This window comes from Eleutherodactylus coqui, chromosome 12 (assembly GCF_035609145.1).
Source record: "Eleutherodactylus coqui strain aEleCoq1 chromosome 12, aEleCoq1.hap1, whole genome shotgun sequence".
NCBI lineage: Eukaryota > Metazoa > Chordata > Amphibia > Anura > Eleutherodactylidae > Eleutherodactylus > Eleutherodactylus coqui.
The window spans coordinates 122,195,492-122,217,794 of record NC_089848.1 but is presented as its reverse complement, the minus strand read 5'-3'; the positions used below and the strand labels follow the sequence as shown (position 1 = coordinate 122,217,794).

The 22,303-nt window shown below is 43.6% G+C and overlaps 1 pseudogene; it reads right to left on the bottom strand.

The window, feature by feature from the left end:
• The window catches only part of LOC136586586 (macrophage mannose receptor 1-like), a 208,211-nt pseudogene that overhangs the window by 119,891 nt on the left and 66,017 nt on the right, over nt 1-22,303 (bottom strand).

Here is a 22,303-nt window from a genome sequence, read left to right as displayed (position 1 = left end):
CTTGGTTGCGTGTGTCCCTCCAGGAGAGAACGTGGTAAGTGCCGCCATGACAAGCCAGCATCTTGAGGCTATGCCCTACCTCACCTGAGGCTATGCCCTCCGAGGTTGCAGCTTGACCGCTTCCCCGGAGGCAATCGTTCTACTGGGAGGAAAATCTCCAACTAATTTTGTTGCCCACTGATTCTACATCTTCTGCTGCTACTGTTTAGTGACCTGATGTGTCCACTGGGGATGCCGCAGAGCCCCCGCACCCTCTCTACATGTTCAGAAGAGAAAATCTGACCGCCCAAGTGGAATACCCGCCGTGGATATTGATCCACCCCCAGAACTCTGTTGTGAGGGACTATATCCCAGAACTCTTAAGGGCCTTTGTGCTAGGGTTTGGAGACTCTGACTTCACCTTCCAGTTCATGGGGCAGCATCAGTCCGTGCCCGGCCAAATCGCGCGGCCACCTCTGAGGAGACCTGCTACATCTCCTATTACCGTTGTGGACACTTCATCCTCCAGTGGAAGCTCCATTCAAGTCTCCCCTTCCACTGCCAGCTTGGCAATATCAGATGGGGACAAAGAAAGTGACCCAAGTCTGCGACGCAGCTTGTCGGAAGTATCTGTGGTGGAGGTTCCAGTGAGTACCATCCTGTCCATCATCTCAGTGTCAGATTTTAACAGCAGGGGGAGTGAGAGGTTCTTGGATGGCAAACTGTTGTTGCCTGCTGACAATTTTCATTTCCCGTAAACTGGACTTTATGCATAAAGAGACTCTTTTTGTAAGAGACATTTGTTCCTAGTTCCCCGTTAAGCCCCTTGATACCCCAAAGGACTCAAAAGTTTGCATAGCCTCCTCTCACTGTTTTTGACATTGAAAAGGTAATAAAGTTATGCAACGTTTATGATGTTTAAGTAATGTGCAGGAGGTTGACTACAGCGCTTATTGTTGGCTTCACTGGCTCACACCTAATTTAAAGTAATATATTTTCTTATAAATGTAATATGTGAATTTAGAAAAAGTTTAGACTAGATATGCCACCGTGTGCATGAAGCTGTGTGCATGAAGCTGTGTGCATGGTATCTATGATTTATGTGTATGAATGGAGGTTTTCTTCTGTTCCCCACATTGTATCTCAGTGCTAGCTGTCCGTCCTATCTTTTTCAGTTGGCGGGGCCTACCTTTCACCTTGTTCTGCTTTTTGCAGGGAGAGTGATGGTCATTCCACTTGTCTCTTGTTCTCTTTTTCCTGCCAGTCTAATTTCCTGCCCTTTCTAATTTTTGGTTTGGTCACATTGTGTTTCATCTTTAATAGAGAAAGTGATGGTCATGCCACTTATCTCAATTATTTTAGTCAAGAGAAGAGTTATGAATGTGCTCCATTGCAATACTAGTGTCCCTGAATTTTGTTCAGCCTAGTAGAATTTCTAAATGTACTTACACGTCATAGTCCTTACATGCTATCATAAAAAAACACCATACTCAGAAATAACACTTCTTGTAGTCTCCATACATTTGGGGTGGGTTAATCCTGTACATAGGTAACCAGGGTAGGAACTGTGTTTATAGGTTTTGCCTTGCACACTCCGTGACTGAGCAGATGCCTCTCAGGTGCATTGGAAGTCAAAACACTAAAGATGACCTGACTCCAGATTCTTACACTCTGCCTTGGAGGTGCCAGGGTTGGCTTATTTTTAAGTAGGAGGTAACTGTAGTGACCTAGTACATGCTTTCCTGGCCCCCTCCATAATGTCATACATGTAATGTCGTATGTAGATGCTGTGTGCAAAACCATCTTGTCATTCTGGTATGTGTATTGCACAGCTGCAGCAAATGAGAGTTTAATGTCTGCAAAGTGTGAGCTGACTGTTTGGTAAATGTGACGATTCTATCCTGTCACATGGTGTGAGTGAAGGTATGAATGTCAGTGCTTGAGAGCCGGAAAGAGAGTTGATCCATCTTCTAGAGCTGCTACAGAGAGTAACGCACAGAGGCATATGGAGGCAACTTCAGCCCATATATGTTGAAGATGGAGGAGGTAGTAGAAATAGAAAAGTCCCGCAGCACACCTAACACATGCACTTCAGTGCAGAGGTTCCAGTCTGTATATGCCAAGCCACCTGTGGGGTCATGAACCCAACCCCAAATAAATGCAATGGTATCCAAGGAGGCGGCAGCATCAACGGTGTAGAGATTGTAAAAAAAGGGTTTTATTGCTCCATAAAATGGCGACGTTTCGACTTAATCTAAGTCTTTTTCAAGTCTTTTTCAAGGCTTGAAAAAGACTTAGATTAAGTCGAAACGTCGCCATTTTATGGAGCAATAAAACCCTTTTTTTACAATCTCTACACCGTTGATGCTGCCGCCTCCGAAGATGGAGGAGGTGAGATTTCCTGAGCGCAAGGATCAGCATGAGCAGTAAGTGAGCCCCAGAGAGAGAGCATGAGCCAGTCTCAGGTTTTTCCTGCACAGGGCCCAGTGCAGGGGTACTCTTCTTCCCAATTGTTCACGCCTAAGCGTCCTGAAGTCTGGGATCGCTAGGTGGAGGTACACGTCTACAATTGTCACACACACAGGTGTCCTGAAGTCTGGGATTGCTGGGTGGAGGTACTCATCTTCACGTAGAAGACTGTTTTTGTTTTTTTTTGCCTTGTATCAGTGGAGTTGTTATTCAGTAAAGTTATTCCAGGCCCTGACTGTTCCCAGGGACCTGAGGTACTATAACCTTGTCTGTGGTGAAGTTAATTCCCCATCGATGTTCATGCCAGTGGGTACCAGAATGGTGGCATCACCTGTGACAACCCCATGACCTGTCCTAATGTTTATTGGGCAACCCCATGCCAGGGGTGTCCGGAAGAGGCCCAATGCTGCCCTGGTTTTGGCTGTGTGCATCCCTCCAGGGCACACCTGTATCTGCCACCTGTACCTTTGGACTACGGAGGACCTGGGACCACTTCTGTAATACTACGAGCCGACCTGGACCACGGGTGCTGAGCAGGTTACCCTCTTTTTTTGTCAGGGGTCACACTCAGCGCCAGATAAGCCATTTTTATATTCCCGTTTGTGGGATTTATGAGTATCCAATTGGTGCTTTCCCCTCTATGCTCTCATCCACCAGTGTTTAATGGGTTCCTATTATTTGGTACCTGGTGTTCCTAGATCACCTTTGGGATACAGCGACATGGATCAATTGAAAAAAAGAATAGTTCACTTTACCATCCAGAACACTCAATGCAGTCCATAACATATATAAGGTTTATGATGGTATCCTTTTACAATCAGCATCTAAAACCATTGACTCTATTATGAGATCATCAACAACCTCCCTTTAATTATGGTTACTGCTGCATCCTCTTATGGACTGTTCAAAATTGGGCTATCAGTATTCAGAATTACTATCCGCCCTCTCCCGAAAGGATACATATTGAAATGATTACTCTATTGATTTAGGTCTGATTCATTATCAATATTACATAACAAAAATTATACACATTGATCTAAGATTAGCCCTGTGCAACTTTACTATTGTTATAACACTCTTCTGCACTCGACAAGTTCCTAGTGAAGTAATTATGCTCTTAATTCTATCTTGAGTGGAAGGAATTACATTCCTAAAATCCTTATCAGAAATATCGAGTATTTTCTTTCACCAGGTCGTCGTTGTCTTAGCAACTTAGATCAACTTCTAATATGCTTTATCCACGGAGATAGCCGATCATGTGACAATATTATGACACTTCTATCACATGATCGCCGTTACCGTGGCTACGTATTCTCCCCTCTGCATGAAGCTGTTCTTGCGATATCCTGAAACGTCATTGCGCCTGTCACATGTTAAACGTAATGACGTTATGGCGCTGAAGCGCACACTTACGATCACGCTACATCACGGCGATTCGATTAACATGATCTCCCATCACATGATCGCCGTTACTGTGGCAACGTTTACTCTCCTTTGCATAAGTTGATCGAACGTCATGACGCGTGTCACATGATAAACGCGATGACGTCATAGCGCTGCGCGCGCATGCGCGATCACACTACACCACGGCGTTTCTATTATAATGAATTTCAGACCTAAGAGGATTCATATTGATCATCAGTTTATGCGGAAAGGTATCATTTCTCCACCTCTTGCTGACACATTCGGTGGATGGTGGAATAGCGGACGAGATATAGATCATCCTATCAGTAATTAGCTGGGACTATCTAGCTCCGCCCACTATAACACATGATTGGCCAATCATTCATACCAACCCCTTTATGGGAGGACCATCAGGGTATATTAGCAGCAGTATTGTGGGCTCACAAACAGATTGCCTGAACTCACCATCAGAGTTCTAGGCTCTACCATTTTTTATTTTGGATGTATGTTTGTGATAGATAGCTCTCCTATTTGGGCAGCAAGGATATTGCTCCGCTCCCGATATTATGCGATTCATGTGTGACTAGCTTTTGAATGAATGGGATCCAGATGCTCTAATAATGATTGGGATTTGATCCCCCTTAGAGGATGACTGTCACGGACTGAGCCAATTCTAATTATGTGCTCCTGCTCAGTGTATTTAAGCAGTGATAGGTCTTTACTCTCAAACTACTCGACCTCTGTATAGAGCCTGGGAATCAATCAACATCTTAATTGATATCCTTGATCTCAATTTTCATTATTTATTTTTCTACTATCATCCTCTACTAGTCCATAGATAGTATATACAAGGGATATACCATCTTTTCAGTACCTTTGTCTTATACTTTACCTGAGAGCCTTTCTACACTATCACGCCAGCGATAGCTGACAGAGGCTTTTTAACCTTATGGTGCCTCAGATCACTACTGTGGCACTTTCTTAAGACGTTATTCTCTTCTTGCCGAAAGACATCATCATGGCAAAGTATTTCTGATGTTACTGTCAACTCTAATTGACTAAATTCATCTAACCGCTCCTGATGAACTACTATCCACTCTAGTAGGGAAACGCGTTGAGCGTCAATCAATTCACTTGAGAGGATTGCTCTCCTTCTCAAGTGTATACGAGTGTGTGATATTCCCGAGATAATTGAGGAGACATTATTACCTCCCGGAGGGATTTTTGAGTTTTTAAATATCTTTATTAAACTCTAAGTTTTTCATCTATTCTGAGCGCTACTACCATCATTCAGATATTGATGTGGGTCGCTTCATAAGTACATGAGATCCTTGTGTGATTTCTTACTTACCTTCAAGATTGAAGTTCAGCGCTGTTGACTATTGAACCAAGCCAACCTCTGCTGTCATTCAAAGTGATTCAAACACCACGCTTTTCTATGGTAATTGTACCTAAGTGGTGATTGGATCATGTATTGATGCCTTGCATGGTACTTAGCCACATAAACCACATATCTTTAATACTGGAGCTTAGTGTTGTTGGCTATTGAATTAAGTCAACCTTTGATGTTATCCTAAGTAACATAAACTCCACGTTTAGCTTTAGTAGTTCTATCTGAGTGGTGATTGGCTTACACACTGATGTTTGTTATTACACTTAGCCATATAAATCACAAACTAAGATCATCTCGCATTATATTAGCGACCCCTTAGTCTCAAGTGTTTACAAGTCAAGTTTGGGTACTATTACGATTCTATCCACCCACTTTGACCATTTTGATCTCTGTCTTTATGTATGTTTCGTTTGTCTTAGCCCCAGTTATTTTAGAATAATTCTAAATAAAAGTTATATTTTAGTTTGTCTTGTACTGTGAAGGGTTCCTATTCTACTAGTTAGACAAATTCTGCCCCTGTGATCCTTTTAACATCCCTACCCAGTGCATTTGAGGAATCTTGGTCTCTGGAGAGCCATTCTGGTCATCAAGTTCAACAACAAGAGACCCTTAAAAATGGTCTTAAGAACTCAGTACATAACTTATGGATGTTTTTCTGCTTATATAAAGAAAATAATATTGCACCAAGGGGTTTAAGAGTGCTAATACAGCCAGCTTTTCCTAACGATGTTACATTCACTGGTGAATGGAGAGTTATGCTGCATAGGTTTTCTAGCTTGATATTGGATAAGATCATAGGAAAGCGAAAGGGCTTGGCACAACTTACATTTAAATTGATATTTTATTTGTTGACCTATTGTATGAAGGAAAATTTGGATTTCATCTTGAGAAGCACCAACCAGCTTGAAATGCAGATCTTCTCACGGAAAATCAATAAACTCAAAAGGTGCATTATAGTTAAAAAAAACGATTCCCTGGGAAATACAAAAGAGTAAATATTGATTAAAGGATACCTAAAATTGGCACTAATCCTTCTAGTTGCTTAGAGCATAGGGATAAAGTATCTTATTGGCTGGGACGGACCAATACATTCACCAACCAGTCTTCTAGAAGCCCTATACCCCCCCACCCCCACCTAGAGGGTAATAGCTAGAGAGAGAGGAGGAGGGATGAGGGTGTATAAGAAGTCAAACTATACAAATAATAGTAAGACTGACAATACGACAACAGAGTCCAAAATAGAAAGTAGAACAAAAGAGATTGTGAAAGAAAACATTCCCAAAGACAGCTTTTTCATTTAATAACAACACGCCTAGGGTACCGACTGGAACACTAGTCAATTTCAGTATACCCACCCCCCATTTCATTTTTTTTTTTGCCTCCCACGAATTTTCCCCTCATACCTTCGATCATTTCTGTGTCTATAAAAAGTAGAAGATCATAGACCGAAATGTTCTCCACACATTCTGACTAGTCATCCAGTTGAAACCATACTCCTTACGTCCCCTATGGCCAACTCTCCACCATCTTTTTTTAGAACTGGAACCCTAGGACCATCCCCCTGTAGATTCCAGATTAAACATGGCCCATGTGCATCAACTAGAACCTATAACTATGACAACCTCAGCTCAGAAGTCCTGTTCCTCCACTCAGACAAAACCACATTCCTTGACCCAAAATCTAAAACTACCATCGACCCACCAAAACAAGAAAAAGAGATAAACACTCTGCAAGGGAACGATCCAGGATCAACCTATTTTGGGTTCCAGTCTAAACGCAATCAACGTTCCACAAAAGGTCATCAAAAGAAGAAGCTGCAAAAAGGGGGGGGGGTATACCCCCGGTTAGATTATTACCCCCCCCCCCCCCCTTCCCGGTAATAATCTAAAAAAATCCCAATAAGTCCCAAAATGAAGTTTTGAGTCTTGAAGAAGCCAACCATATGGCATTTTTAATGTCTCTTGCCATTTATTGTTGAGGAAGGAGGCGGTACTTTTATCAAAGGGTTTATCATTTTGTCCCTCTATTAAAGGGGTGGTCTCGCGAAACCAAGTGGGGTTATACACTTCCGTATGGCCTTATTAATGCACTTTGTAATATACATCGTGCATTAAATATGAGCCATACAGAAGTTATTCCACTTACCTGTTCCGTTGCTAGCGTCCTCGTCTCCATGGTTCCGTCTAAATTCGCTGGCAGCTTGCTTTTTTAGACGCGCTTGCGCAGTCCGGTCTTCTCCTTTCAGCACGAGCCGCTTCAGTGTGCTCCCCGCTACAGCTCTTCTGCGCATGCGCAGACGAGCTGTCACTGCTCGGGAGCGCGCTGGAGCGGCCATTCTGTACCTTCCTCTGTTAGAGGAAGGTGCAGAGCTGCCGAGCTGTCCGGAGAAGCCGCCCAGCTGTCCTGGTAAGTGATGGGCTGGGGGGGCTGCCGCTGCGCCAGGCTGCGCCGGGGGGGGGGGGCTGCCGCTGCGATGGGGGGGGGGCTGTCGCTGCGCCGGGGGAACTAGCGCTGGGCCGGAGGGGGCTGTCGCTGGGTCGGGGGGGGGGGGCTGTCGCTAGGCCGGGGGAACTAGCGCTGGGCCGGGGGGGGCTGTCGCTGCGCCGGGGGAACTAGCGCTGGGCCGGAGGGGGGCTGTCGCTGGGCCGGGGGGGCTGCCGCTGTGATGGGGGGGGGCTGCGCCGGTTACCTTCTGCCTGGCGGTGGGTGACAGGTCGGCCGTGTTCACTCCAGGGGTCCGGTCGGCGGCTGCGGGGCGTCTGGTTGCCATGGAGACACAGCTGGTAGCGTCTCGGGAGCGCGCACGTCGGGCTACAGCAAGCGATGCGAAAAGAGCTGGCGGCCATCTTGGGAAAAAGTTTTATAAGTTGCTGAAACGCTGGAACGGTAAGTAGAAACCAGCTAGGAAAGTCATTTACAGGGGTAATTAGTAATGTATGTTTAATTAGGGGGACTGGGCAAAAAAAAAAATTCGCTGCTTCCTCGAGACATCTCCTTTAAGTCTATCCTAACAGGCCTCAGGTTAAAAAGTAACTACTACCCCATTGAAAGTAAAGGGAATCATGTGGCAACTTTTTATGACAATTTGTTACACGATTTTGCCAGGTTATGCAATATGAATATAGGGTCAGGAATTTCCAATCTGACACAGGATCAACAAGTGACTGTATAAGTACTTACAAAAAAATGATGATTTGGTTATAAGGAAAGCTGATAGGGGGGGGCGGCATTGTGCTACTACATAGGAGCCAATATATGAATCAGGCGTGGAGGATCTTAGAAGATCCCAGCTTTTATGAAAAACTGGATAATAACCTCACTAAGGAAATTATGACCAAGCTACATACACTAGTTAATAATACGTATGAAAGAAACTATCTCTTGAAAACAGAAAGAGACTTTATTTGTGTAAACAACCCCGAGATACCGTATGTCTACCATCTACCCAATGTGCACAAGGACCTCTTCCATCCACCGGATAGACCCATTGTTTCCAGGGTAGGTGGTATCACAAGTCCTTTATCACGTACGTTTATGTAAGTTGACAAATTCTACAAAAATATGTTGTTATGTTGCCGTCCTATTTTAAAGACACTAGCCATCTATTGTCTTTATTAGAGGGACTAGAGTGGGAAGATGATTTTCTGCGGTGAACCCTGGATGTTGCATTGCTATATTCGAATATTCCACACACATTGGGTGTGGATGCTATAAGCCAATATCGGAGAGACGATCTGTTAATGCCAGTTCAGCAGAAATATTTCATCTTGGAAGCTATTGCGTTCATTTTAAATAACAATTATTTTAATTTTGAGGGTCAATTTTCTTTACAAACCCAAGGTACGGCCATGGGGACCAACTTTGCCCCATGTTATGCAAACCTATACGTAGGAGCGTTTGAGGCCAAGAATTGGATCAACATATTCTAAAACTTAATAGAAACTACCATAATTTAGAATTTACAGGGGAGATCAACACTACCCAAGTTACATTTTTAGATTTGGAGCTCTATTGCAACTAGGGGGAAATACATACAAAAACACATTTTAATGCAGTAGATGCCAACAGTTAAGACTTTCGTAGCTTGCAGGAGAAAAAATGGAAACTAAATATACCATTCAGTCAGTTTGTGAGAATTAGGCAGAATTGCTGCTCTATTGATGTTTTTAAAGAACAAGCTAATATCCTTAAGGATAGATTTAGGGAAAAGGCTATCCGTCAGCATGAATACAATCAGCGTATCAAAGAGCACTTGTGTATGATACTAAAAATAAAAGCAAAAATAGTAGGATACAGAGAAATGCACATACCAGTGTAAATGATCTGAAGACCGTCTTTATAACACACTACAGTACACAACATAGCGATGTTAGAAAGATCCTGGAAAAATATTGGGGGATACTCACTGAAGACCCCCTTCTGCTACCTAAAATCACTACTACACCAAAGTTGGTCTTTTGTCGAACCAAAACATGGAAAAACATTATGGCATCATCCTGCCTTAGGATAAGGATGGGTAATTTACCAGTGGGTGTTTATAGGTGTAATCCGAGGAGATGCAAGTGTTGCGCACAAATAACCCATGGGAAAACTGAGATTAGACTAGACAAAGATCAGAAAACCATAAAGATGTGACACCATATGACATACAGCTCGGTACCCATGTGGCCTAGGATATGTGGGCTGCACGATGAATATGTTGAGTGCAGCTCAATAAACATAGGTCAAATATAAAAAATGTTTTCCATAAACACAGTGTGTCCCGACACTTTCTGCATTCCCATGAGAAGGACTCTGATCAACTTAGTGTCACTCCACTCGAAGTAGCAGAATCCAACTCTTTTAAAAAATTGAAAACGAAAGAGATGTATTGGACTTTTAGGCTTAACACATTAGCACCAAACAGATTGAATGAGGCTCTAGAGAAATGTTAATCATTTATGGTATATGAGTTTGGTGTATGTATATTTTGTATCTGAGATGGTATTACTATGTGTTTCTGTACGATGATCTTCTATATATACAGATTACTTCCTTTTATACAGTTTTCACCTACTTTCTGTTTTTACTATGTGGTTTTACAATATTAGTTATATACAGTATATATATATATATATATATGTGTCAATTGAATTAGTTTAAGCCATAAGGATCTATGAAATGTGGTTTGTAGATATATATATATATATATATATATATATATATATATATATATATATATATATATTTGTTCCTTTTAGAAAGAATTTGAAGAGGCATTGTTCTTTTATTCATTTATGAAAACTCCTTTTTGGGACCCTTACGACTATATTGTAAAGGAGTCAAATATCAATAGGAACCGCAGCACAATACGCAGGCGCAATTAATTGTAGCACAGGTGGCGCTCCACACACAGTTTTTCAAACTGTGCTTTATTACCCTTATGGTTCTCTATTGCACATGCACAGGTTGTGGAGCGCACGTTGCGTGTCACACAGCGCTGTGGGATTCTTGCGGCCTCCCATTGTGCATGCGCGGTCCGTAGAGCGCACGTTGCGTTCCATGCAGCACTGCACTCATTATGTTATTCACCACACAGAGTTGTGGAATGCACCGTCCCACTGGGCAGCTGCGTTTGATGTCATTTTCTGGCGCCACCTACTCCGGTGGCGAACACCCAGTCAGGCCCCAAATCGGAGGAGGCAGCTGATAGGTAATGTATTTGTGTGCACTATAGATATATATATATATATATATATGTGTGACAGTGGATATGATTTGTAAAGCTTGAGGCGCAGAAACGCATTGCTTTCTTTGTACTGACAGCTGGGTAAATGGGTGAGAGCCCTCTCTGCCCATTGAACAGCTGCTATTCTTTTTCTTGTAATGAATTTTATCCCCTTGGTGGGACATTAAATATTTTATAGAAGTAGTTGAGCATGGGAGATTAGTAAGTGCCACTGTGACAGGCCAGTATCTTGCCCTCCCAGCTCTTCAGCGTATGCCATGTGCCCGGGGTCACCCTACGGGACGCTGCAAAGGTTTTTGAGGTAACTGTTACTTGTCATCTGGAGCATCTATGGGAAAGCTGGGTTACAGGCAGCTACGGCCTCATGCACAGGGCAGGTCTGTACTCCGCCTGCAGAATCCCACACGGAATGCGTCCCTGACCACGGCGGGTGACCCTGTGTACCTGTGTGTGCAGGTGGTTTTCTTCGCGGGCATCCTGGTGAAGCTGTATTTTTCCGGCCTCTCTGTACTGCGGACGCTCCATGTGGCTCGCCATCAGACATGCGCAGTACACATTTTTTTTTTAACACCTACTTTTCCCGCGGCCCGTCTGCGGACTTCTTTCATTGACTTCAGGAAATATGGAGCCTGTAGTAGAGTGTGACTGGGTGGTCCAGGCATTGAGTGTCACTGCTGTATAACGCACTGTCCACAGATAGGACCACATGTTCCACGTAAAAAATTAATTTTAGCAAGCATATTTACTAAACATACTAACAAGCGCAGGATCGCCGCTCACCTTATCATTGTTCTCACAATCGTTTGTTCGTTCCTGTTGGTGATACTGGCTAAGTCACCTCCTATAGTTCTGCAAAAGTCTCTTGCTTCTCGCCAGGTCCGTTTATCATAATGTTCTTTAGAGTAAAACTGTTGGAAAACCAAGTACAATTTGCATTAGATATTTTTTTTTCTAAATGGTTTAAAATTATTTTCTGCTATAACCTCCCGTAAAATAGCCAAATGTTGTGTAATGTGTATATTAGATGCGAACACAGCATCTTGCTGACCAGGGCTCACTTACAGGGGATTATGGGGCCTGTGCATTTTACGTGTACTTTTTACTTGCATAATACGCAGTCCTAAAAGCCTATCATTTAATATTCTGCCACTCAGACATACATTTTTTTCACGCGTGCATTAGGGCTCATTCAGGCGAGCGGGTTTACATGCGTACATACGTGCGCACAAAACCACACATCTATTAGAACCATTGGTTCCCTATGGTGTGTTTACATGTCTGTGTTTTACAGGCGTGCAAACACACGCACCTGCAAAACATAGCACAAGCGTGTACCATAGGTCCGTGGTGCTTGTCAATATTCCCCGCGGGAAACCCTCTTGTCACTGAACACTGTGACAGCACTGTTACAGTGTTCAATGATAAAGGGACTCCCCGTGGGGAGTAAAGAATTCCCTGTCACAGCTGTGGCATAGGATCCTGATGTTCTGCCATTGTTCTCAATGGGGCTGCCACTGCTGCCGGCGGCCCCATTGATAGCAATGGTATGGCAACAACCCCTGCAGTGATTTTCAGGGAAGGGCTTTAAATATAAGCCCTTCCCTGAAAATCATTTCTAGCTGTAGTAAACAATAAAAAAAAATGTATACTCACCTTTCCACTGCTGCTAGGGCTCAGGCGCGTCTAGCCGCTTGGTCCCTGGCACTTTAATGAAGTTCTTTCAGCAGAATTAAATCTAATGAATAGCCGAGCACTGCCTGTGAGTGGCTGAGCGCTGTGACCAATCACAGGCAGCGCTCAGCTGTCATTCAATGAACGGCTGAGCGCTGCCTGTGATTGGTTGAGTGCTCAGCCAATCAGATGCAGCCTTTTAGCAGGCGGGGATTTTAAATCCCCGCCTGGTGAAAGAATTTCGTTACAGTGCAGGACCCAAGTGGCTAGATGTGCCTGAGCTCCGGCAGCAGCAGGGAGGTGCGTATTTATTCTTTTTTTAATTTTTTTACACCTGCTAGGGATAATTTTCAGGGAAGGGTAGCCTCATTAAACGCAATGCTGCACGGAGCTGCACTTACGCGTGTTTGTGCATGTATGTGGGTACAACGATTTTGTGCACTCCTATGTACGCACGAGCACACACTCATGTGAAAGAGCCCTAGGGCTACTTCACATGGGTGAATGCGCAAGTTTGAATAAAAAACAAAAATGGGAAGATAGTTCCTTCCCTATTTTTCTCACCCCTCTGTGCACTTGCCCAACATTTCCATCGGGCGCACATGCGTAGAAGGCGACGTAAGGTCCTAGAAGGACTATATCGCTGTGGGACATTGTGGAGGATGTGGTTGAGTATTTTCACCTCCTCTCATGCATCCAAGCCAGGGGGATGGGGGCTTCCCACAGCTCCACATGATATCTCCATGTTGTCGGCTACCTCTGGGATCCAACAGCATGGAGCTGTCACATCCTCATCCCATAGGGCTTTAATCATCGAAGGATACATATTTTTACGTTGCTGCGGATTAAAGCCCAGAGAGCCAGAATGTAAAAAGCCAATGGGGCCATCACTAAGGGGTTAATAGACAGAGCTCATAGAATCCCAAAGCTCAAACATTTACCTCCAGGAACATCAAGGGATGCATTAGCCAGACTACATTTTTACTGCTATAAAGAAGCACTCCTTAAGTCATTCGTTAAAACTGCAAACCTTCCAAATCGCTTTCAATGGATTTCTTGTTTTCTGACCTGTCTCCAGCAACTGTAGCAAGAAGGAGGGAGTTTGCAAGATACACCAAGATACTGAGAGAGGAAAAGGTCCCCCTAAATGGGGCCTTCCAGTAAAGTTGCTCATTTTCAAAAATGGAATCACTCACAGAATTTCTTCACCCAAAGAGATGGATGACATTTTTGTCAAATGATCTTTAAGGCTTCCTCAAGAGAATTCACCTCGCTCATCAACGAAGAGACCTTCTTCAATCAACCATTCATGGAACAAAGTACCCAGAAGCAAACCTATATTTATCAGCTAGCCAAAACCAAGAGCCCTGGAAGAGGCCTAAAAGAGCTGCTCAAGTGTGCTGCGGCTGGATTAACGAAGTCTGGTGCGAGTATTGCAGCAGTTCTGAGATCGCTGCCGGATTAATGTAGTCCGGCGCGGGCTTTATATTTGGTTCTGCACCTTCTAGCTCAGTAGGTGTGATGTAATGTAGTCACATCTGTGGGTAATTAGCTGGGTATTTACTGATACTGAGTTAAGGTGCTATGTATTGTCATTTGCTCTCTCTCTCTGAGCTGGCAGTCAGTAGCTCCCATGGTCACCATGGTCACCATTGCGCCTTACTCCGGACGGCTCAATGTGCTGCGGCTTATTCTACTAAAGCTAAGTGCTGTGTTTTGTTGTGTTTTGTCCTTTATCAGTTTGGCCAAGTTGGGTTACTTAGGCCCCAGGAACGAGTGCAGGCCCGCATCTATCAACGCGATTAGTCTGCCGTGGTAGGCAGGGCCCTCTTCCTCGCTCGTTTTGTAGTCAGGGAAAGACTGCCTATTTATTATTTGTCAGTTTGTTTTGGCCGCTGCACTGTGAGCATTTATTGTGCACATCTGCAAGTGCTTGTCCAGCATGTCCTGTGCGGCCGTAACAGGAGAGTTCCATTTATTTTTGTTGTCTGCCTTTGTTGTTCACCCCCACCTCAAGTGAGTGGCAAAAACGTGCCCAAAATACCCTTTTGGGTTCACTTAGAACCTGAACTAATACCAAGAAACATGTTTACCGATTTTTGTTTTACTACGGTATGTTTAGTTAAGTTACTGGATCAATGCGTCGCTAATTACTCATAGCATATCAATATCAGTCGTCATGCTTATATTAAAGGCATGTGAAGGGACGTTGGAGGAGTCTAATTCTGGGCGCCAATTTGAAAAAAAAAAACGTGATCATTTTACACATAGTATTTAAAATTTGTTCTTTAAATGTTAAAGGACTAGTTTATACAGGCGCCCCCCCCCCATCCTTTTAGGAAGGCAAAAGATGATGATTTTATTTCTAAAGATGAGAAATCTTTCCTATATCCTAAACACCCAGAAACAGCTTATTTTTATTTCCTACCTAAAATTCACAAATCCACAACACAGCCCCACGGTAGACCAATTATTGCAGGGATAAATTCCCTTACCAGCAACCTATCACAATACATCGATAAACAGCTCCAAAGGCTGGTAGTTCAATTACCAGTCTACTTGAAAGACACCACACACGTTTTACAATTATTAGAAAACATAACATGGAAAAACTCTTAAGTTTGGGTCACCCTGGATGTCAGTGCCCTATACTCCACATACTTAGGGCCTCAAGGCAATTGAACACTTCTTAGATAAAGATCATCTGACCCCCCATCCGACAAAAAGTATTCATTTTGGACAGCATTCATTTCATTCTCCACAACAATCTATATATATAAAATTGAATGTATGTCTGTCTGCGTGCGTGTCTGCGTGCGTGCGTGCGTGTCTGTTTGTCCTTTATGCGCTACTACACCATTCATCCGATCGCCATGAAACTTTGGGAAGTTGTTAAGTACACTCCTGGGAAGATTATAGGCATAGTACAAATATCCTACGATAAATGGCGCGCGAGCGTCGTCGAAAGTTACGCCCCCCCCCCACGTAGATCGAATAAGTAAGCCACCTGCTATTGTGATGTCATCACTGATGTCATCAACATCGGACGCCCTTGAACATGCCCCAACATGTTCTATAAAGCTGCATTGTGATGTCATTAAGGCTCTATTATGACACGTACAGCTTGGAACCACTAGAGCACGCCAGCCAATTACCATTGGAGTTGGAAGTGGGTAAACAAGTACTAGGATATCTTCCTAAGAAGCCACAGCAGGAAGCAGAATGTAGCAAATAGACACTACATTACAGGAAATAGAAGATTTGGACTGGTGGGTGAGGAGACCCAGTGGACTGGAAGAGACAGGAGAATATCAGTGAGGAGAAGATGCAGTAAGAGGACTGCCGGGGGAGGAATAGAGAAGTATCGAATTTAATTTTTTTTAATAGCAGAACCTTTTTAAGGTCCGTTAGCAAGGAATGCATCGTTGCTTCTGTGACAGGGGCCATTGAGGTGCTCTGGGCAGTTGGTTGTGGTATTGGACTATTGCCCATCGTAAGACCCCAGCGGTAATAGTGACACCTTCACCCCAGCGATAATAGTGACATCCCACAGCAGTAATAATAGTGACACTCCCCCCATTAGTAATAAGAGTGACATACCCCAGCGGTCCCCCAGCAGTAATAATGCCCGCTCCCCCCCCCAGCGGTTCCCCCAGCAGTCATAATACCCCCCCCCCCCCCAGTGGTCCACCAGCAGTCACAATGCCACCCCCAGCTGTCCGCCAGCAATAATAATGCCCCCCTCCCCCCAAGTGGTTCCTCCAGCAGTCATAATGGCTCCCCCCCAGCGGTTCTCCTGGCAGTCATCATGCCCCCTTCCCCCACAGAGATTTTCTTGGCAGTCCCCATGCCCCCCTACCCCCAACAATTCTCCCAGCAGTCATGCCTCCGCTCCCCCCCCAGCGATTATCCCAGCACTCAGAATGTCTCCCATCCCCCCCCCCAGCAATTCTCCCAGCGGTAAGAATGTCTCCCCCCCCCCCCCAGCAATTCTCCCAGCAGTAAGAATGTCTCCCCCCCCAGCGATTCTCACACAACGGCTATTTTATTCAGCCTGGAAGGGGGAAGCAGCGGCCTACAAAACCTCAGTGGTCGCTGCTGCCGTCATCTAGATATATAAAAACGAAGTATGTATGTATGTCTGTCTTCGCAGCAACGCGCGACGGGTACGCTAGTCTATATATATAAAATTGAATGTATGTCTGTCTGCGTGCGTGCGTGTCTGCGTGTCTGCGTGCGTGTCTGTTTGTCCTTTATGCGCTACTACACCATTCATCCGATCGCCATGAAACTTTGGGAAGTTGTTAAGTACACTCCTGGGAAGATTATAGGTATAGTACAAATATCCTACGATAAATGGCGCGCGAGCGTCGTCGACAGTTACGCCCCCCCCCCCACGTAGATCGAATAAGTAAGCCACCTGCTATTGTGATGTCATCACTGATGTCATCAACATCGGACGGCCTTGAACATGCCCCAACATGTTCTATAAAGCTGCATTGTGATGTCATTAAGGCTCTATTATGACACGTACAGCTTGGAACCACTAGAGCACGCCAGCCAATTACCATTGGAGTTGGAAGTGGGTAAACAAGTACTAGGATATCTTCCTAAGAAGCCACAGCAGCCGGATAAATTGTATGTTCCACCCAACGGCTATTTTATTCAGCCCGCAAGGGGGAAGCAGCGGCCTACAAAATCTAATTCTCTCATTTCCTGATGTCATAGACAGACAGACTGTATGCAATTAGACAGACAGACAGACAGACAGACAGACTGTATGCAATTAGACAGACAGAGACAGACAGACTGTATGCAATTAGACAGACAGACTGTATGCAATTAGACAGACAGATAGACAGACAGACAGACTGTATGCAATTAGACAGACAGACAGACAGATAGACAGACAGACAGATAAACAGACAGACTTTATGCAATTAGACAGACAGACAGACAGACTGTATGCAATTAGACAGACAGACAGATAGACAGACAGACAGACTGTATGCAATTAGACAGACAGACAGACAGATAGACAGACAGACAGATAAACAGACAGACTTTATGCAATTAGACAGACAGACAGACAGACTGTATGCAATTAGACAGACAGACAGATAGACAGACAGACAGACTGTATGCAATTAGACAGACAGACAGACAGATAGACAGACAGACTGTATGCAATTAGACAGACAGACAGACTGTATGCAATTAGACAGATAGACAGACAGACAGATAGACAGACAGACAGACTGTATGCAATTAGACAGACAGATAGACAGACAGACAGATAGACAGACAGACAGACAGACTGTATGCAATTAGACAGACAGATAGACAGACAGACAGATAGATAGACAGACAGAGACTGTATGCAATTAGACAGACAGACAGACAGACAGATAGATAGACAGATAGATAGACTGTATGCAATGACACGTACAGCTTGAAACCATAAATACTAGAGCACGCCAGCCATTTACAGTCAGTCTCCATTGGAGTTGGAAGTGGGCAAACATGTACTAGGCTATCTTCCCAAGAAGCCACAGCAGCCGGATAAATTGGATGTTCCACACAACGGCTATTTTATTCAGCCTGCAAGGGGGAAGCAGCGGCCTACAAAACCTCAGTGGTCGCTGCTGCCGTCATCTAGATATATAAAAACGAAGTATGTATGTATGTCTGTCTTCGCAGCAACGCGCGACGGGTACGCTAGTCTATATATATAAAATTGAATGTATGTCTGTCTGCGTGCGTGTCTGCGTGCGTGCGTGCGTGTCTGTTTGTCCTTTATGCGCTACTACACCATTCATCCGATCGCCATGAAACTTTGGGAAGTTGTTAAGTACACTCCTGGGAAGATTATAGGGATAGTACAAATATCCTACGATAAATGGCGCGCGAGCGTCGTCGAAAGTTACGCCCCCCCCCCACGTAGATCGAATAAGTAAGCCACCTGCTATTGTGATGTCATCACTGATGTCATCAACATCGGACGCCCTTGAACATGCCCCAACATGTTCTATAAAGCTGCATTGTGATGTCATTAAGGCTCTATTATGACATGTACAGCTTGGAACCACTAGAGCACGCCAGCCAATTACCATTGGAGTTGGAAGTGGGTAAACAAGTACTAGGATATCTTCCTAAGAAGCCACAGCAGCCGGATAAATTGTATGTTCCACCCAACGGCTATTTTATTCAGCCCGCAAGGGGGAAGCAGCGGCCTACAAAATCTAATTCTCTCATTTCCTGATGTCATAGACAGACAGACTGTATGCAATTAGACAGACAGACAGACAGACAGACAGACTGTATGCAATTAGACAGACAGAGACAGACAGACTGTATGCAATTAGACAGACAGACTGTATGCAATTAGACAGACAGATAGACAGACAGACAGACTGTATGCAATTAGACAGACAGACAGACAGACAGATAGACAGACAGACAGATAAACAGACAGACTTTATGCAATTAGACAGACAGACAGACAGACTGTATGCAATTAGACAGACAGACAGATAGACAGACAGACAGACTGTATGCAATTAGACAGACAGACAGACAGATAGACAGACAGACTGTATGCAATTAGACAGACAGACAGACAGACTGTATGCAATTAGACAGACAGACAGACAGACAGACAGATAGACAGACAGACTGTATGTAATTAGACAGACAGATAGACAGACAGACAGATAGACAGACAGACAGACAGACTGTATGCAATTAGACAGACAGATAGATAGACAGACAGAGACTGTATGCAATTAGACAGACAGACAGACAGATAGATAGACTGTATGCAATGACACGTACAGCTTGAAACCATAAATACTAGAGCACGCCAGCCATTTACAGTCAGTCTCCATTGGAGTTGGAAGTGGGCAAACATGTACTAGGCTATCTTCCCAAGAAGCCACAGCAGCCGGATAAATTGGATGTTCCACACAACGGCTATTTTATTCAGCCTGCAAGGGGGAAGCAGCGGCCTACAAAACCTCAGTGGTCGCTGCTGCCGTCATCTAGATATATAAAAACGAAGTATGTATGTATGTCTGTCTTCGCAGCAACGCGCGACGGGTACGCTAGTCTATATATATAAAATTGAATGTGTGCGTGTCTGTCTGTGTGTCTGCGTGTCTGTTTGTCCTTTATGCGCTACTACACCATTCATCCGATCGCCATGAAACTTTGGGAAGTTGTTGAGTACACTCCTGGGAAGATTATAGGCATAGTACATTTATGCTACGATAAATGGCGCGCATGCGTGCGTCGTCGACAGTTACGACCCCCCCACATAGATCGTTCGATTTCCATCATTGCCACTAATTCTCTCATTTCTCGATGTTGTAGAAACATGAAATTTGGCAGGAGCATTGATTATGCCATAAATAGGAAAAGCTAATGGGTCCCAGCTCGATTATTCAATTCTATGCGCCAAAGAATTAGCGTCCAAATTTTACGTACGGAATCTAGTTTTCTCGCTTCCCAATGTCATAGAAACTTGAAATTTGGCACAAGCATTGATTATGTCATAAATAGGAAAAATTAATGGGCCCCAACTCGATTATTCAATTGTAAGCGCCAAAGAATTAGCGTCCAAATTTTACGTACGGAATCTAATTTTCTCGCTTCCCAATGCCATAGAAACTTGAAACTTGGCACGAGCATTAATTATGTCATAAATAGGAAAAGCTAATGGGTCCCAACTCGATTATTCAATTCTATGCGCAAAAGAATTAGCGTCCAAATTTTACGTACGGAATGTAATTTTCTCACATAGAAACTTGAAATTTGGCACGGGCATTGAATATGTCATAAATAGGAAAAGCTAATGGGTCCCAACTCGATTATTCAATTCTATACGCCAAAGAATTAGCGTCCAAATTTTACGTACGGAATGTAATTTTCTCACATAGAAACATGAAATTTGGCACGGGCATTGAATATGTCATAAGTAGGAAACGCTAATGGGTCCCAACTCCATTCTTCAATTCTATGCGCAAAAGAATTAGCGTCCAAATTTTACGTACGGAATGTAATTTTCTCACATAGAAACTTGAAATTTGGCACGGGCATTGATTATGCCATAAATAGGAAAAGCTAATGGGTCCCAACTCGATTATTCAATTCTAAGCACAAAACAATTAGCGTCCAAATTTTACGTACGGAATCTAATTCTCTCACTTCCTGATATATATAAATGAATGTCTGTCTGTCTGTCTGTCCTTTATGCATTACTACACCATTCATCCAATTGCCATGATACTTTGGGAAGTTGTTGCGTGCACTCCTGGGAAGATTATAGGCATAGTACATCTATCCTACGATAGGTGGCACACGTGCGAGCATCGTCGACAGTTATGCCCCCCAGAGAAAGATCGTTTGATTTCCATCTCAAGCACGAAACCAAAAGGCATTACGAGCAAGCGTGTTCAACTACAAAATGATGCATCCGCCGAACGTTTCGCAAGACAATTGCTGGATATTGAGAATGCTGAGGTAAAAGGAAAGCTGTGCTGTGATTGGTTGCTATTTCTTATACTGCTGAGGTAACATGAAAGCTGTGCTGTGATTGCTGGCTACTTCTTATACTACTGAGGTTGCATGAAAGCTGCGCTGCGATTCGTTGTTATATATTATACCACTGAGGTAACATGAAAGCTGCGCTGTGATTGGTTGCTATATATAATACCGCAGAGGTAACATGAAAGCTGCGCTGTGATTGGTTGCTATTTTTTATATTGCTGAGGCAGAATAAAAGTTGCGCTGTGATTGGTTGTTATTTCTCTTACTGCTGCTGAGGTAACATGAAAGCTGCGCTGTGATTGGTTGTTATATTTTATACTGCTGAGGTAACATGAAAGCTGCGCTGTGATTGGCTGTTATATATTATACCACTGAGGTAACATGAAAGCTGCGCTGTGATTGGTTGTTATCTAGATATATAAAAATGAATGAATGTATGTCTGTCTGTCTTCGCAGCAACGCACGACGGGTAAGCTAGTTACTATATATTAACAATCAATTCTATATCCAAACACGAGGGACCGCTATGGGCACGAAATGCTCCCCATGCTATGCTAATTTGTACATGGGGGGCCTTTGAGGAGAAATTGTCCGATCCACATATTCACTTTTACAAAAGATTTATTGACGACATTATCCTTATATGGGATGGGACTGTAGAAGAGGTTATCAACTTCATTTCTCAAATGAACTGTAATTCATGGAACCTGGAATTCACAGGTTCTTACAGTCAAACTCAAATTACATTCTTGGATCTAAACATCTATATTGATGCTGGCACTATACAAACGAAAACCCACTTTAAAGCGGTAGATGCCAATAGTTTCCTTGATTTTCGTAGCAATCATGCTAAACAGTGGAAACTGAATGTCCCTTTTTGGTCAATTCAAACGCATTAGGCGTAACTGTTCTACAATTGCAGAATACAACAAACAATCCAACATTTTATCACAAAGGTTTAGGGATAAGAAATATCCAGAGATGCTATTTTCAAGTTTCTATAATAAAGCTAAACAGGGAGGGAGGAATACTAATCTCCTAACTCCAAAAATGCATCACCCTATAGATAATTTTTTACCACAGAAATACAATTGTAACTTCATCACCCGTTA